This window comes from Xenopus laevis, chromosome 5L, assembly GCF_017654675.1.
Source record: "Xenopus laevis strain J_2021 chromosome 5L, Xenopus_laevis_v10.1, whole genome shotgun sequence".
NCBI classification, from domain to species: Eukaryota; Metazoa; Chordata; class Amphibia; order Anura; family Pipidae; genus Xenopus; species Xenopus laevis.
Window position 1 is genome coordinate 109,429,416 of NC_054379.1, and position 14,521 is coordinate 109,443,936.

At 40.1% G+C, this 14,521-nt stretch overlaps 1 protein-coding gene across 2 annotated transcripts in view; it reads right to left on the reverse strand.

The window, feature by feature from the left end:
• The window catches only part of tnk2.L (tyrosine kinase, non-receptor, 2 L homeolog), a 92,505-nt gene extending 81,995 nt beyond the window's left edge, over positions 1 to 10,510 (reverse strand). Inside the window, exon 1 of one of the 2 annotated variants that reach the window (XM_018263575.2) lies at positions 10,289 to 10,510. The gene's annotated coding sequence lies outside the window, so the exon portion shown is untranslated. Of the gene's footprint in view, positions 1 to 10,068; positions 10,260 to 10,288 lie in introns of those variants that run through there. The other variant, XM_041563253.1, reaches the window with a different exon arrangement.
• Positions 10,511 to 14,521: the final 4,011 nt, after the last annotated feature.

Genomic DNA, 14,521 nt, shown 5'->3' on the forward strand with positions numbered 1-14,521 from the left:
TTTACAGATGTTTTTACTGCATAGAATACTAATTAATGTCCTCCATGTCTCACAACTGCGCTGAAGAACCAAAAATATGGAATCAAGTGTAAACAAAAGTCGACTATTTTAGGATTCAGTCGAATCCAAAATCCTTTGTGAAAGATTCGGTCAAATACTGAACCGAATTCAAACCCTAATGTACATATGTATATTAAGGGTGAAGGGGGGGAAGAGAATCTTGTGTGCAGCGTGGTGAAGACATTTTTGAATTTGTATAACGAAAAGTCATGTGATTTTTTGGATTAAGTTCGGCTGGGCACTTGGATTCAGTCAAATCCAAATCCTGCTGAAAAAGGCTGAATCTTGGCCAAATCCCAATTCAATCCTGGATTCAGTGCATCCCTACTTAAAAGCAGGACCAGAACTAGGAGTAGGCAAAAGAGGCACGTGCCTAAGGTGCAACAGCAAGAAGATGCCAGGCAAATACCACTCCTCTCACCTACACCTAGTCCAGACCTTTGTGTCCACCCACCACCTGCTCTTAATCTCCTTCAAATGTCAATGCACAGACATGCAGGACTTCTAAATAGCCCTTGGCAATTGCTACACAAATTGGCTACTTGCATGTTCAACATTAAATAAATGGTAAACATTACTGGTGTTTTCAAACAAAAAGAGCATGCACTAAAGACAGAGAATCTTCAGTATATGAATGGATAACCACAGGGTTTTTACAATCAGACAAACAATGTATTCAAAGAAATCAGTATACTGCATTATTTTTTGTTTTGTTTTTTGGTTATAGGGGAGAATGCCCCCTTATGAATATTTTCCAAAAAAATATTAAAGAACAAATGCTGACCATACAATTATAGATCTGCTCATTGGCAAAGTTTCTTAATGAAAGGATCTATCCCTGATGTGGCCACCTTAAGTGGCAGCAATATCTGGCTACTCCAAATCTTTGGTCCTCCCCAATGGGATTTTTAAATCTGCCCTGTCAATAAATGGGCAGTTTTTGGGCAGATATTTGTAAGGCAGGCCAATCGGAGGTCCCATACACGGGTCAATAAGCTGTGGACTTGGTTAGGACCAAATTCGTCGTTTTTATTGTCTCATGTATGGCCATTCTTATGCTAGAGATCAACTCAGGTGAGTAGCGGAGGGCTAAGGGGCGGGCATGAGGCACCTTGCAAATGCAGGACTAAGGCTTAACACTCTTATATAGGCATATTGGCACAGTCTTGAATAAACTGGACTGTCACTATCCCTTAAATTCCAGTACTATAATAAATGTAAGCTATTTGGCTACCAGAGGAAGGATAACTTGAACAAATGTAACCACTGTTGTTACAAATAAGTTCATACTCTTCCCAGCTTCTTTATTCTGTATGTTTGACATTTCTATTGAGAATACAAAATACACTGTAAAGTGTTTTGTACAAAACAAGGCACCCTTAGAGGCACAAAACAAATAAGATGCGTGCATATTCAAAATACAGTGTTGTTGAAGGCTACATATTTATTGATGTTTCTTGTTTAATGTCATGTCGTGTTATATAATGTTATGTTCTTAAAAGTAAATAAAGAGTTTACATAACAAAAGAAAGCCTTGAAAAATATTCAGGCACAGGTGGTCCAAAAAGCTCCAAAGCAGAAAAAGATGACAAAGAGCTGCACAGACTAGCTTGATAATGCCACCCGAAGGCATGTCTTGCTTTGGGGTGCTCTCTTCCATGGTGGAAGCAAACATGCTTTCATCTTTCCACTGAGACTTCACAAAAAGTACAAAAACATTCTCTGACCCTGGCAACCAAAAACCAGATCAACTAAGGGGTTTTAACTACTATTTTTAAGAATATTTACAGTATATGTCCTCTCCACTTCCATTCTGACATCCAAAATGCTGCCTGGCTTTGGGGTGGGGCTGCTCACCTTTTTCAAAGTCCTAAAAAAGTGGTAGAACTTTGCAAAAGAAATTCTTTGCCAAACACTCTGCTTGACCCTCTTGGAAAGTGCCGTGCCTTAACAGCCTAATGTGTTAAGCTGTATGTGTTTGTCGCATTTTTTTCACCATTTAAAAAATGTCTGTAAGAAAAGTAATTTCCACCTACTTTAACTTATGCCCTACGGCACACTAGAATTAAACTGACTATTACGCCAGGGAGTTTAGAGATAGTATAGATGTGAAATCATTATGGCAGGTGCTTTACAGTTTGAATTGTTTATGGACTCATGAGAAATGACACCTTAACTACAACTTCAACTAAATAAATAATCATATCAAACTGAATTCTACGGAAACTATCATTCACATCATAAAATACAAATACATAATCAGATTTAAGGGCTCATGTACCATTACCTTGGTTCAAGTACATTATGGGATGCAAAATCACACCCTTACTGCCCATACATTGAGTAAGGAGCTGGTCTGCTGGACTGGAGGAATCGGGATAGGAAGCTGAATGCAGGCCCCTTGAAGATCTTTTGCAGGGGGGCCAAGCAAACGCCAGAAGGGCTGCTGTAAGATGCCATAGATAATCACAATTTAGTGGGATAGTGGGGAGCTGTCTTGGACTCGGTGTAATTGAAATGCTGGTGCCTATTCTGAATTCCTAATTGCACCCATATAGGCCTCTAGCAGCTGCACTTAAGACAATGGTGTGTGAAGGCTGCACTGTAGATCTGACACAAGGTGAAGAGTGCAGCACTAGCAGGTACAGATGAGCCCTGTACTTAACACCATGCTCCTCCTGCACCTTGTGGCCTGGGGTCTCCCTAGCCTGCACATTAAGTTTTGAGGCATTCAAGACAACATCCATGTGCTGCTCACCAGCCGTCCTCACTAGCGGCACTGATGAACACAAGCACATGCTTCAAGGTGAAACCCGCAGAGAGAGCTGCACCTATTTTTGCCCTATGCACAGTAATGAAGCCCTCTGTTTTTTTTTTTTAGAAAGTTAAGTTAAAACAGGATCAGTTTGTTTGCATTGAAATTGATTTTCATCCAGTTTACATCCCACAGATATGACTGAGCACATACCTCCCAACTGTTCCATTTTTAGAGGGACAGTCCCTCTTTTGAGAGCTCAACCCGCAGTCCCTCGTTTGTACTGGAACGCCCAGTTTTCTCTGCACTAAACATCCAGAAAAAGAAACAAAGTTTCTAACTTAATTAGCTTATGGCAGAGAGCCCAGAACAGCCACAGCTACAGATAAGATACTTTTGTAACAATTTCGAGATAAGCTAATAAGTAATTGTAACAATATAAGATAACAGGTTCCTTGGGAAACATTAGACTCACAGCTTAAAGGGCAATTCACCTTCATTGGCAAAACTGCAATACAGTAATAACTGGAAAAAAACACAGAAATATGTTCAAACTGTCATAACCTGCCAAAATTTGTAAAATGAACATGATAATTAGGGGATGTGGCCACAAAAATGGGCGTGGCACTACGCGCGCCAACTTTTTTGTCCTTTTTATTTCCAAAATGTTGGGAGGTATATGAGCATGCATTTCCATTGGACAACTGGTGAGAACATACCAAAGTGTACTGCATGTAACAGTTCCTTCTGACAGTCAGGGACCTATAGAATTTTTCTAGCAAGTATGTGGAACATGTTTGGACTATATAAGCAAAGGAGAGTAATACTATTCCATTATTCTGTTTTGTTTGCATTACAAAATAGACCAGAGGCACAGATTTTTTTTTTTTTAATCTGTGAGATTTGCAATGCAAAATGAAAATATAAAGCACATGCCTAAATACCTTATGCCCACTACCACCAAGATACAGTGTTTATCCTTGTAAATATGGAATATTTAGTAAAGTTGAGCAGATTGGAAGAAATGCCTTATTTTCCTTTTAACCCTAGTAAAAGTCAGATATTGATATTCTCTTTAGCTATATTAGTAAAATCTAAGTGGTCACTTTCTTTGGTTTTAGCACCTGACTTCCTAAAACTGTGCATGTGCAAGTATTAGTACCCATTGGCTATGTGTAGGAAACAAGCATCATTGAGCAATCTTTAATGCCTGGGTTCTTATTGGAGGGACAACATGCACCTCTCACTATTACATTAGGAGCTGAGGAATGTCGTGAATTTACGTGTACCCACTCAGAGTGGGGTTACCATACTGACACGTTGGATGTGTTTTTGCACTTTTTACTAAACACATAAATATCTAGATATTCTGTACCAGGAGTTTTCTTGCTTCTGCTTCCCCACAGAATTTATTTTCAAACCCACTCAGAGTATCTTAAATGATAGCTGAGATAGGTTAGAAAACAGGTGCAGGAATTGCAGTAAAGCACCTTGGGGCAAAAAAGTAAAGAGTGTAGCCACTGGGGGTGCACAACAATAAAAATGAAATAAAAATTTTAGTTACAGATGTATACCATGTCTGCAGAGGTAGAGAGAGTTGTACATGCATGTCTGAAGTTTTGTAAAATAAATTTAAATCTAAGTATTTAGAGGAATTCAGAGGATGATTTTATTTCATGTCTGGTATATTGGAGAGTGTCTGGAAGGACACAGAGATGCTGTGAGGCAGTTCCTGGTGTTTTCATTGGAAGGAAGAGAGGGGCAGTGTCTTGGTGTTTAAGAGTGTGGGTGAGGTATGTGTCCCTCATGTTTCTCAGACCCTCCCTTTTATACTTATGAATGGGGTGGAGTGTTTAAGTTGAATGAGACCCTGTGTTTCTGGTTTCCCTAAACTTACATACAGCTGTCCAGCCTGCTCTGGGGGAGGACTTGGCTAATTAGAAGATTCCGGGAATGCTCGGTAATAAAAGCACTGTGTCTTTGCAGCAGCTGCAAATTTGCCTTTCCTCTAGTTCACATACGGAAATTAAATTAAATCAAAAGTGTAAATTGACAATTCTTCTTTATAAATACAGTTGTGTAAATATAAGTTAACAGAGAGAGAGAGAGAGACAAGAGACAACTACAGCAATGACAGGCAACACCACAGCATGATTCAGTCATCATATCAAACATTCAATATACTGGGAAACATTCTATACACGGAGAATGGGAACAGTGGCCAGACAAAGCTAATTTATGCCAAGAATTCCAGATAAAAATGATAGGTTAATGTGATCCAGCAATTTAAGAAGTCCAACATGCCCAAAAGAGATGCTGGGAGTTGTGCTCAACAACACATGGGCTGCTGATAGTTACACATCTTTGTCCTAGAGGAGCTACTAGTACAGTTATGGGATCTGTTATCCAGAATGCTTGTGACCTGGGGTTTCCCAGACAACGGATCTTTCTGCAATTTTGGATCTTCAAGTTTACTAGAAAATAGTGTAAACAATAAATAAACCCAATAAGCTGGTTTGGATCAAGTACAAGGTACTATTTTATTATTACAGAAAAAAAGTAAATCAATTGTAAAAATTTTGATTATTTAGATAAAATGGAGTTTATTGAAGGTGGCCTTTCTGTAAATCTGAACTTTCTGGATAACGGATCCTATATCTGTTCCAAACTTTACATGTAACACTCCTAACAAGCTAAGTATGTCAGGAAAAAATATACAACATTTTGCAGTACCATGCCTTAATGCTTTCCAAAACAATATTAACATCATAAATAAGGTATGCTAAACCTAAAGGAGACACTTAGAAAATGGCATCCAAACTCTAATAAATAAAAAAGGGTTCATTGAGCATGTGATGCCCAAGGATAAAGCTGGCCATATGCGCTCAGATTTTATTCATTGTACAACAAATATTTGGATGTTGATGTTGATTATTTCAATGCAATGATCTTAAACTACCGTTCAGATTTCAATTGTAGGATTAAGTAGGAAAAATAACAAATCAGAAGATGTTCTGCCCATTAATTGACAGACAGCAATCGTACTAAAGTTTTGTCCTGGAAATAGTAGCTGATATCGTCAGACAGGCAGTACGTGCAAAGATATTATCTTTAGCCGACAGAAATTTTCTAACTTCTCTGTTTGACTAAACAACCTGATTGAGCCAACGCACGGTCCGAAAATCATACAAAACTTTGTTATATACAGTTAGGTCCATAAATATTTGGACAGACAACTTTTTTTTATAATTTTGGTTCTGTACATTACCACAATGAATTTTAAATGAAACAACTCAGATGCAGTTGAACTGCAGACTTTCAGCTTTAATTCAGTTGAACAAAAAGATTGCATAAAAATGTGAGGAACTAAAGCGTTTTTTTAAAACAATCACTTCATTTCAGGGGCTCAAAAGTAATTGGACCAGGGGTTCAAAAGTAATTGGACAATTGATTCAAATGCTATTTCATGGGTAGGTGTGGGCAATTCCTTTGTTATGACATTATCAATGAAGCAGATAAAAGCCCTGGAGTTGATTTGAGGGGGGGGGGGTGCTTGTATGTGGAAGATTTTGCTGTGAACAGACAACATGTGGTCAGCTCTCCATGCAGGTGAAACAAGCCATCCTTAAGCTGCAAAAACAGGAAAAAAACCCATCCGAGAAATTGCTACAATATTAGGAGTGGCAAAATCTACAGTTTGGTACATCCCGAGAAGAAAGCACTGGTGAACTCAGCAATGCAAAAAGACCTCCACGGACAGAGTCGATCCTGGTCCCTCCGCTACCTGAGGCAGCTTGGTGTTGCTGCCGCCCTCCCCGGTGAAGAGAAACCCCTTCACAACAGCCAAACAAGTGAACAACACTCTCCAGGAGGTAGGTGTATCGATATCCAAGTCTACCATAAAGAGAAGACTGCATGAAAGTAAATACAGAGGGTGCACTGCAAGGTACTCATAAGCATCAAGAATAGAAGGACTAGATTGGACGTTGCTAAAAATAACATCTAAAAAAGCCAGCACAGTTCTGGAAAAATATTCTTTGATCAGATGAAACCAAAATCAACCTCTAGCAGAATGATGGCAGGAAAAAAGTATGGAGAAGACGTGGAACAGCTCATGATCCAAAGCATACCGCATCATCTATAAAACATGGCGGAGGCAGTGTGATGGCTTGGGCATGCATGGCTGCCAGTGGCACTGGGACACTAGTGTTTATCCATGATGTGACACAGGACAGAAGCAGCCGAATGAATTCTGAGGTGTTCAGAGACAGTCTGCTCAAATCCAGCTAAACTGATTGGAAGGCATTTCATAATACAGATGGACAATGACCCAAAACATACAGCCAGAGCAACCCAGGAGTTTATTAAAGCAAAGAAGTGGAATATTCTTGAATGGCCAAGTCAGTCACCTGATCTGAACCCAATTGAGCTGCATTTCACTTGTTGAAGACTAAACTTCGGACAGAAAGGCCCACAAACAAACAGCAACTGAAAGCCACTGCAGTAAAAGCCTGGCAGAGCATTAAAAGGAGGAAACCCAGAATCTGGTGATGTCCATGAGCTCAAGACTTCAGGCTGTCATTGCCAGCAAAGGGTTTTCAGCCAAGTATTAGAAATTAACATTTTATTTTCAATTTTTTAATTTGTCCAATTGCTTTTGAGCCCCTGAAATGAAGTGATTGTGTTAAAAAGAAGGCTTTAGTTCCTCACATTTTTATGCAATCTTTTTGTTAAAACCACTTAATTAAAGCTGAAAGGCTGCAGTTCAACTGCATCTTAGTTGTTTCATTGAAAATTCATTGTGGTAATGTACAGAACCAAAATTAGAAAAAAAGTAGTCTGTCAAAATATTTATGGACCTAACTGTATGTGCGTCTACGGCCAGCTTAATGCTAAAGCAGCAGTGGAGGGGGTGCCTGGAAGACAAGACAAGAAAACATACAGGTAGATTAACTGGATCATCATTAAACTGATTGTAGTGCATGTGTCTGTGAATGTGACGGAGACTTAGATTGTAAACTCCACTGGGGCAGAGACAGATGGGAATGTAGTTAAAGAGGTGGTTCACCTTTACATTAACTTCTAGTATGATGTAGACGTTCATATTCTAAGAACATTTGCAATTGGTTTTCATGCTTTATTTTGTGTGTTTTTTCATTGATTTAGCTTTTTGTTCAGCAGCTCTCCAGTGTGGAATTTCTGCAGCTATCTGATTGCTAGGGTCCAGTTTACCCTGGCAACCAGGCAATGGTATAGGATGAATCTGAAAGATGAATAAGAGAGGGTCTGAATAAAAGAGAATAGAAACTAAGAATAAAAACAAAATTAAAGCCTTGTAGGGCAATCATTTTTGGCTGCTGGGATCAGTGAGCAGTCCTCCCATCTAAAGTGGACCCGTCACCCAAAAAAAGTATTCCAAATCCTATTTTATCATGTCAGTCAAGCAAAATGAACTTTAATTACACTGTATATATTAATTAAAACTTGTTTCCATCAGTGTGGGAACTCATAATTATAACAAGCAGGCAGGAGCCATTTTGTGGACACTGTTATTAAGACAAGTCTTGTATCATCTCAGAATCTTGTTTGTGCACCAGAATGGGGGACCTGATGTCCATCCCCATGTCCTGGTTACACAATTAAATGGTAAAGAGAACGGGGGAATGTGGGGAGAGCAGTGACATGTAGGAAGTGCTGAATGGAAAGTGAAAGTAATTGTCTGCCCCGCCTCTATGCCTAGGCATAGAGGAGGGGCAGGAAATATTTGATTGACAGCTGAGATTTTTAAACGAGTTTACATAGGCTATGAATGCTTTAATAAAAAAAAGAATTTGGATTTCACGTTTAATTTGAAAAGGACTTTTATTATACAGATTTTTATGTCTGGGTGACAGGTCCACTTAACAGATGTAAATTAACAAAAAATTAAGGTAGACAATTAAAAATTATAGAAAATAAAAAAAATTAAACTATATATACACAAAGGATAATTATAATATTTTAACTAACCTTTACACCTAATAAGTACTTGGGCACTTTGGGGTATAAACAATTTACTACTGATTAACTATAAACTCTAAACAATAACAACTTGATACATGCAGCCCAAGTTACTCAGCTTGGTCTCCGTTTTGACTCAGGCATCACTTAGCACAGTCATAGTCACACATCCCACTCTACCACTTCAAAGGTGTGGTTTGCCTTTAAATGAGCTTACGTATGATGTAGACAGTGATAGGGTAAGACAATTTGCAATTGGTCTTGATGTTATGTGGGTTTTGCCATATGTAACGTTTTCTGCAGCATTTATTGCAGTTGAGAATGTCAGCAGCTAGGTGGTTGCTAGGGTCCAATTTACTCTAGCAACCAAGCAGTGGAGTGAAAGAGTGTTTGATGAATAGAAGAATATATAGATAAGGCATAAAAAGTAACAATAGCAATAAAAATGAAGCCTCTCAAAACTATTGTTCTTTTGTAAACCCAGAGTACCAATAAAAAATATTCATTTTGAGGTGGTTCCTCTTTAAGTTAACTTTTGGTATGTTATAGAATGGCCCATTGGCATTTTTTCAGTTGATCTTCATTATTATTTTTTTTTTTTTTAAAGTTTTTGAATTATTTGCCTTTTTCTTCTGAATCTCTCCAACTTTCGAATGATGTTCACTGACCCAATCTTAGCTCTGTAAGGCTACAAATGTATTGTTATAGCTACATTTTTTATGGCTTACCTTTCTATTCAGGCCCTCTCCTATTCATATTCCAGCCTCTTAGTCAAATCAGTGCATGGTTGCTAGGGTATTTTTGCACACTAGCAACCAGACTGCTGAAATTGCAAACCGGAAAGCTGCTGAATAAAAAACGAATTAACTTAGAAAAACAGAAATAAAAACAAATTGCAAATTGTCTCAGAATAATATCTCTCTGTACATCCTACTAAAAGTTAACTCCAAGTTAAACAAAGTTCAAAGAAAGCGCATGATATGTACCAAACATGGGGATCAAACAGCTCTAGGCACTGACTGATGTGTTTTCCCTGCAGTACCAGTAATAATGGTAGGCTAGTAACGCATGGGCATTGAGTGAAGGCTGCATACACAAGGCTAACAGTGCAAAGTAAAGGAATGCAGCTGCGGCTCAAGCAGAGATTGCTGACCTACAAGCGAAGGCCTGTGACCTGTCAGAGTTCTGCTGGACCGGCTTGACATCACAGGAAAACGTAGATCAAAATCAGAAAGAGTTCTATGTAAACAAACCTGAGACTGTTTGGCAAGGGGACTCCATGGTTACACATCATTTAGAAAATATCGAGGCATCGGCTACTGCCCAGTTCTCCGTTACGGTGTCCATTTTAGTACATCTATGCACCGTAGTCAAGTGTATCCTGCCCTCTCCCCGCTCAACAATCCCCATGTTGCTAAGTTATCCTCATCAACCTCCCCCACCGCTGGCAACAGCTATGCGATCTCCTCTTACTTTGTGCTGACAGGTCCAGCCTGCCCATTCAGCCTCCTCCATGCGGTGTCTGTTATGCGATCTCCGCTTATTTGTTCCTGACAGGTCTCATCCTCCTCCCTGTGACGTCACCCTGCTCAATGCAACCTCATGTCTGGCCCCTCCTTGCAGCGATGTCATGCTTCTGCCTTCTACCATCATTCTTACGGGCTGCACAATTATTGCTCCTCTATCCGCCCGCTCTCGCATCATAGACCTCCCCCTTACGACATCAAGCACGAGGCCCGCCTACTTCACTTTTCATACACATTCGCGCTCTACTGTATCACGTGTCGGTACCCTCAGTCACACTACATTATACAATATCAACTTTACGCATTTACCGTACGCTTTGCAGCTGCACTTATATTTCAGCTAAATGTAATTCTTCTCTGTTTCAAATACATTTGAACTTAGCCGTATCCTGGCTGTAATACAATGTATGTACGTATGCATACCTCCCAACATTTTGGAAGTAAAAAGAGGGACAAAAAACTTTTTTTCCGCAAGTAGCGCAGCAATTTTTTGACCACACCCATTTCTGTGGCCACACCCCCTATTTACCATGTTTGTTTTACAAAATTTGGCAGGTTATGACAATTTGAAAATATTTCTCCTTATCTAAACTGTGTTTTTGTGTCTCAAAATTGTTACAAAGTATCTTATTTGCACCAGTTAGGTGTTCTGGGCTCTCTGCTAAAAGCTAATTAAAGTGGACCCGTCACCCAGACACAAAAATCTGTATAATAAAAGTCCTTTTTAAATTAAATATGAAATCCAATTTCTTTTTTTTATTAAAGCATTCATAGCTGTTGTAAACGCATTTAAAAATCTCAGCTGTCAATCAAATATTGTCTGCCTCTCCTCTATGCCAGTGGCATAGAGGCGGGGCAGACAATTACTTTCACTTTCCATTCAGCACTTCCTACATGTCACTGCTGTCCCTGCATTCCCCCAGCTATCTTAACGATTTAATTGTGTAACCAGTGTATGGGGATGGACATTGGGTCCCTGTCCCCTGGTGCACAAACAAGATTCTGAGATGATACAAGACTTGTCTTAATAACAATGCCACAAAATGGCTCCTTCCTGGTTGCTATAATTATGAGTTCCCAGACTGATGGAAACAATATTCAGATAATTTATACAGTGTAATTAAAGTTCATTTTGCTTGACTAACATGATAAAATAGGATTTGGAATAATTTTGCTTGGGTGACGGGTCCCCTTTAAGTGAGAAACTTTGTTTCTTTTTCTGGCTGTTCAGTGCAGAGAAAATAGGGACTTTCCAGTACAAATGAGGGACTGCGGGTTGAGCTGTCAAAAGAGGGACTGTCCCTCGGAAAAAGGGACAGTTGGGAGGTATGAAGTATGGTGTGTAAGTGTAGATAATACTGAGTGCCTCCTAGCAGGCCTCTCCCTCGCCCGGGTGTTCCTAGTCCTTCCCCCAGTGAATGAGTCTCTATCCGGGTTGTGACTGTAACACCAAACACGTGTTCAGACTGGACCCAAGCAGAGGCGGGAGTTCGGCACAACACGCCCTACAACACTAGCAGGCCAAGCCAGGGGGTGGAGCTACAAACTGGACCTTCCAAATAATTCTCAGGAGGGGGTGTGTTTTTAGTTACTGGATAATGAAAATGTATGTGTCTTCTGGCCGACCATCGCTGACTCATTTCCACTTACAATGAGTAGTACAGGTATGGGACCTGTTATCCAGAATGCTCGGGACCTGGGGTTTTACGGATGACCAATCTTTCCGTAACTTGGGTCTTCGTGCCTTATGTAAACATTAAATAAACCCAATAGGTTGGTTTTGCTTCAAATAAGGATTAATTATATCCTATTTTGGATCAAGTACAAGCTATGGTTTTATTATTACAGAGAAAAAGGAAACCGATTTTAAAAATTTGGATAAAATGGAGTCTATGGGAGACATTCCGTAAAGCTTTCTGGATATAGGGTTTCCAGATAAGAGATCCTATACTTGTATCAGCCTGGAGCAGGCAGGGCCACCATCACAATTCGTGGGGCGGCGGGTCCGGAACAATTGTCTCCCCATTGCCCCCCCTGATGGCAGCCCTGGGAGAAGGGAAAGAACTAGGTGTAGACAGAAGAGGCACCTGCCCAGGGTTGCTGCACCAATGAGACGAGTTGAGAAACTATTCTCAGGCAGCAGCAGCTTGCAAGTTACCAGGGTCCGCATTGAGCCACTCCTGGTAACTAGTCTGGAGATAGGACAAGTTACAAAATGTAATCTGGTGAGACATCATGTCAAACAAGGGAAAGTTGTGCTCACCACTATTTTTTAAAACCATTCGGCGGGGGTGCAATGAGGCTGTGACCACAAAATACATATAGTCAACTACAAGAGTCCTCTGCACTCAACCCATTATCAATATATTTAAGACAGAATCATTTTGTGCATACTGCTACTAAAGTAAGGCATTTTTTAGTAGCAGTATGCACAAAATGTCTCTGTCTTAATATTGATAATGGGTTGAGTGCAGAGGACCTCTTGTAGTTGAGACAACATGTCAGCCAGTGCTTGCTGCATCAGCAGATGAGAAAGTAAAGAGAAGTCATGGCTACTTTTTACTTTCTGATGTTTCCATCATTTGTGTGCTTTTCATGAATGATCAAAATAGTGTGTGGCCCCTTCTACTCTCGTTGTCTATTTGGCCCAATCGGTTGGAAAGCATAGGAGACCGACCTGCCGTAAAGGTTATGTCATGTGGTGTTTTATGCAACATTTTTAAAAAAGAAATGGACTCAAATTTGGCCAGTTTATGCAATTATATATTTCTAGTGCCACCCATGTCACTTGCAAAGCAGTATCTAGGTTAGCAGGTCTGGACTGTGACTCTAAAGAGGCCCTGGCATTTTATTAGACCATGGAGGGTAGAGTCCTGCATTGGGTCTGGCACCCGGGGAATACCCGCAAGGTGGGCATACATTTTTAATTGCCCAATTGTGCGGGTAGTTGGTAACCCTTCTGGGTAACTGACTACGTCACAGGACTGGACCCTCCCACCCATGTGTTTGTGGTAAACATTCTTGTCCAGCCTAGCGAAATATACTACATAGTGATGTCGCTTCCGGTTTCGAGGGTGCTGGGTGAGGGGTAAGTAAGCTATTTGTGGGTTGGGTAGGGTCTGGGTAGTTGAGCATAGTGGGTTGGGGAGCAGGTCGGCTTGTGGTTCAATGGTTTGGGGACTGGTCTGCCCGACAGAGGGTCTAAAAAGCCTCCACTTGCCCACTAAATAGTGTCAAATTAAAATGCTACTTGTCAACATATGTTATTCTCCTTGGTTATGTTTTAACACCGTCTATCACCCCTTCTGAAATTAGCCTTCAGAATCCATTACAAAGTTAAAAGTGGTGATATTTATAAATGTATTTTTATTTACTCACCTCTATAAATACTATTTACCCCTCCTTACAGCTGCTGCATCAAAGTTAATGAAGCTGAGAAGTTCTTGGGGGGGGGGGGTTCCTCCAAGTACCCCAGTTTTCATCCCACACTCCAAAAACAAACAGGCAGGTTAACTGGCTCCTGATGAGAATAAAAAAGACATAGAAAACTGATAGTAGTTTTAATCTTTTTAAAGCACTGTGGTATATGTCAGTGCTGTTTTAAGACCTGTTAACTTAATAAATAATTCCAAATCCTATTTTATGATGTTAGTCAAGCAAAATAAGCATCACTTACACTGTAAAACTTCTTTAAATCTTTAGATTCACAAACACAGCAAGCAGGCAGGCAGGCGCCATTTTGTTAACGTTGTTATTAAGGAAAGCTTTGCATCATGCCAAAATCTTGTTTATTCACCAGATGGGTCATGTGATGCCCATGTACTGGCTAAACATTTAGATGGTGAGGTTGGAGGGGGAATGTCAAGAGTGCAGCTACTTTGTTTATTAATAAAACTGAAACTATGAAAAGGTTTTCTTTTGCCTACCACTTTGGTAGTACTGTGGAAAAGATGAACATCCCATTTAATTGCAACAGCCTGACATTGTGCAAACAGGGTGGGTTCAGGCCTGGAAAGAGTGTCCCTGAGTCATTGTGGAGCAAAATCCACCCCTTGTGTGAAGTGAGAGGAGGTTACCATCACAGCCAGTGAATTCCTGGATCTGCTGTTTGAGTGGGATGGTGACCAAATCCCCCAATTGAAACATCATACTCTGTTTAGCCTGCTTCAGCAGAATTCTG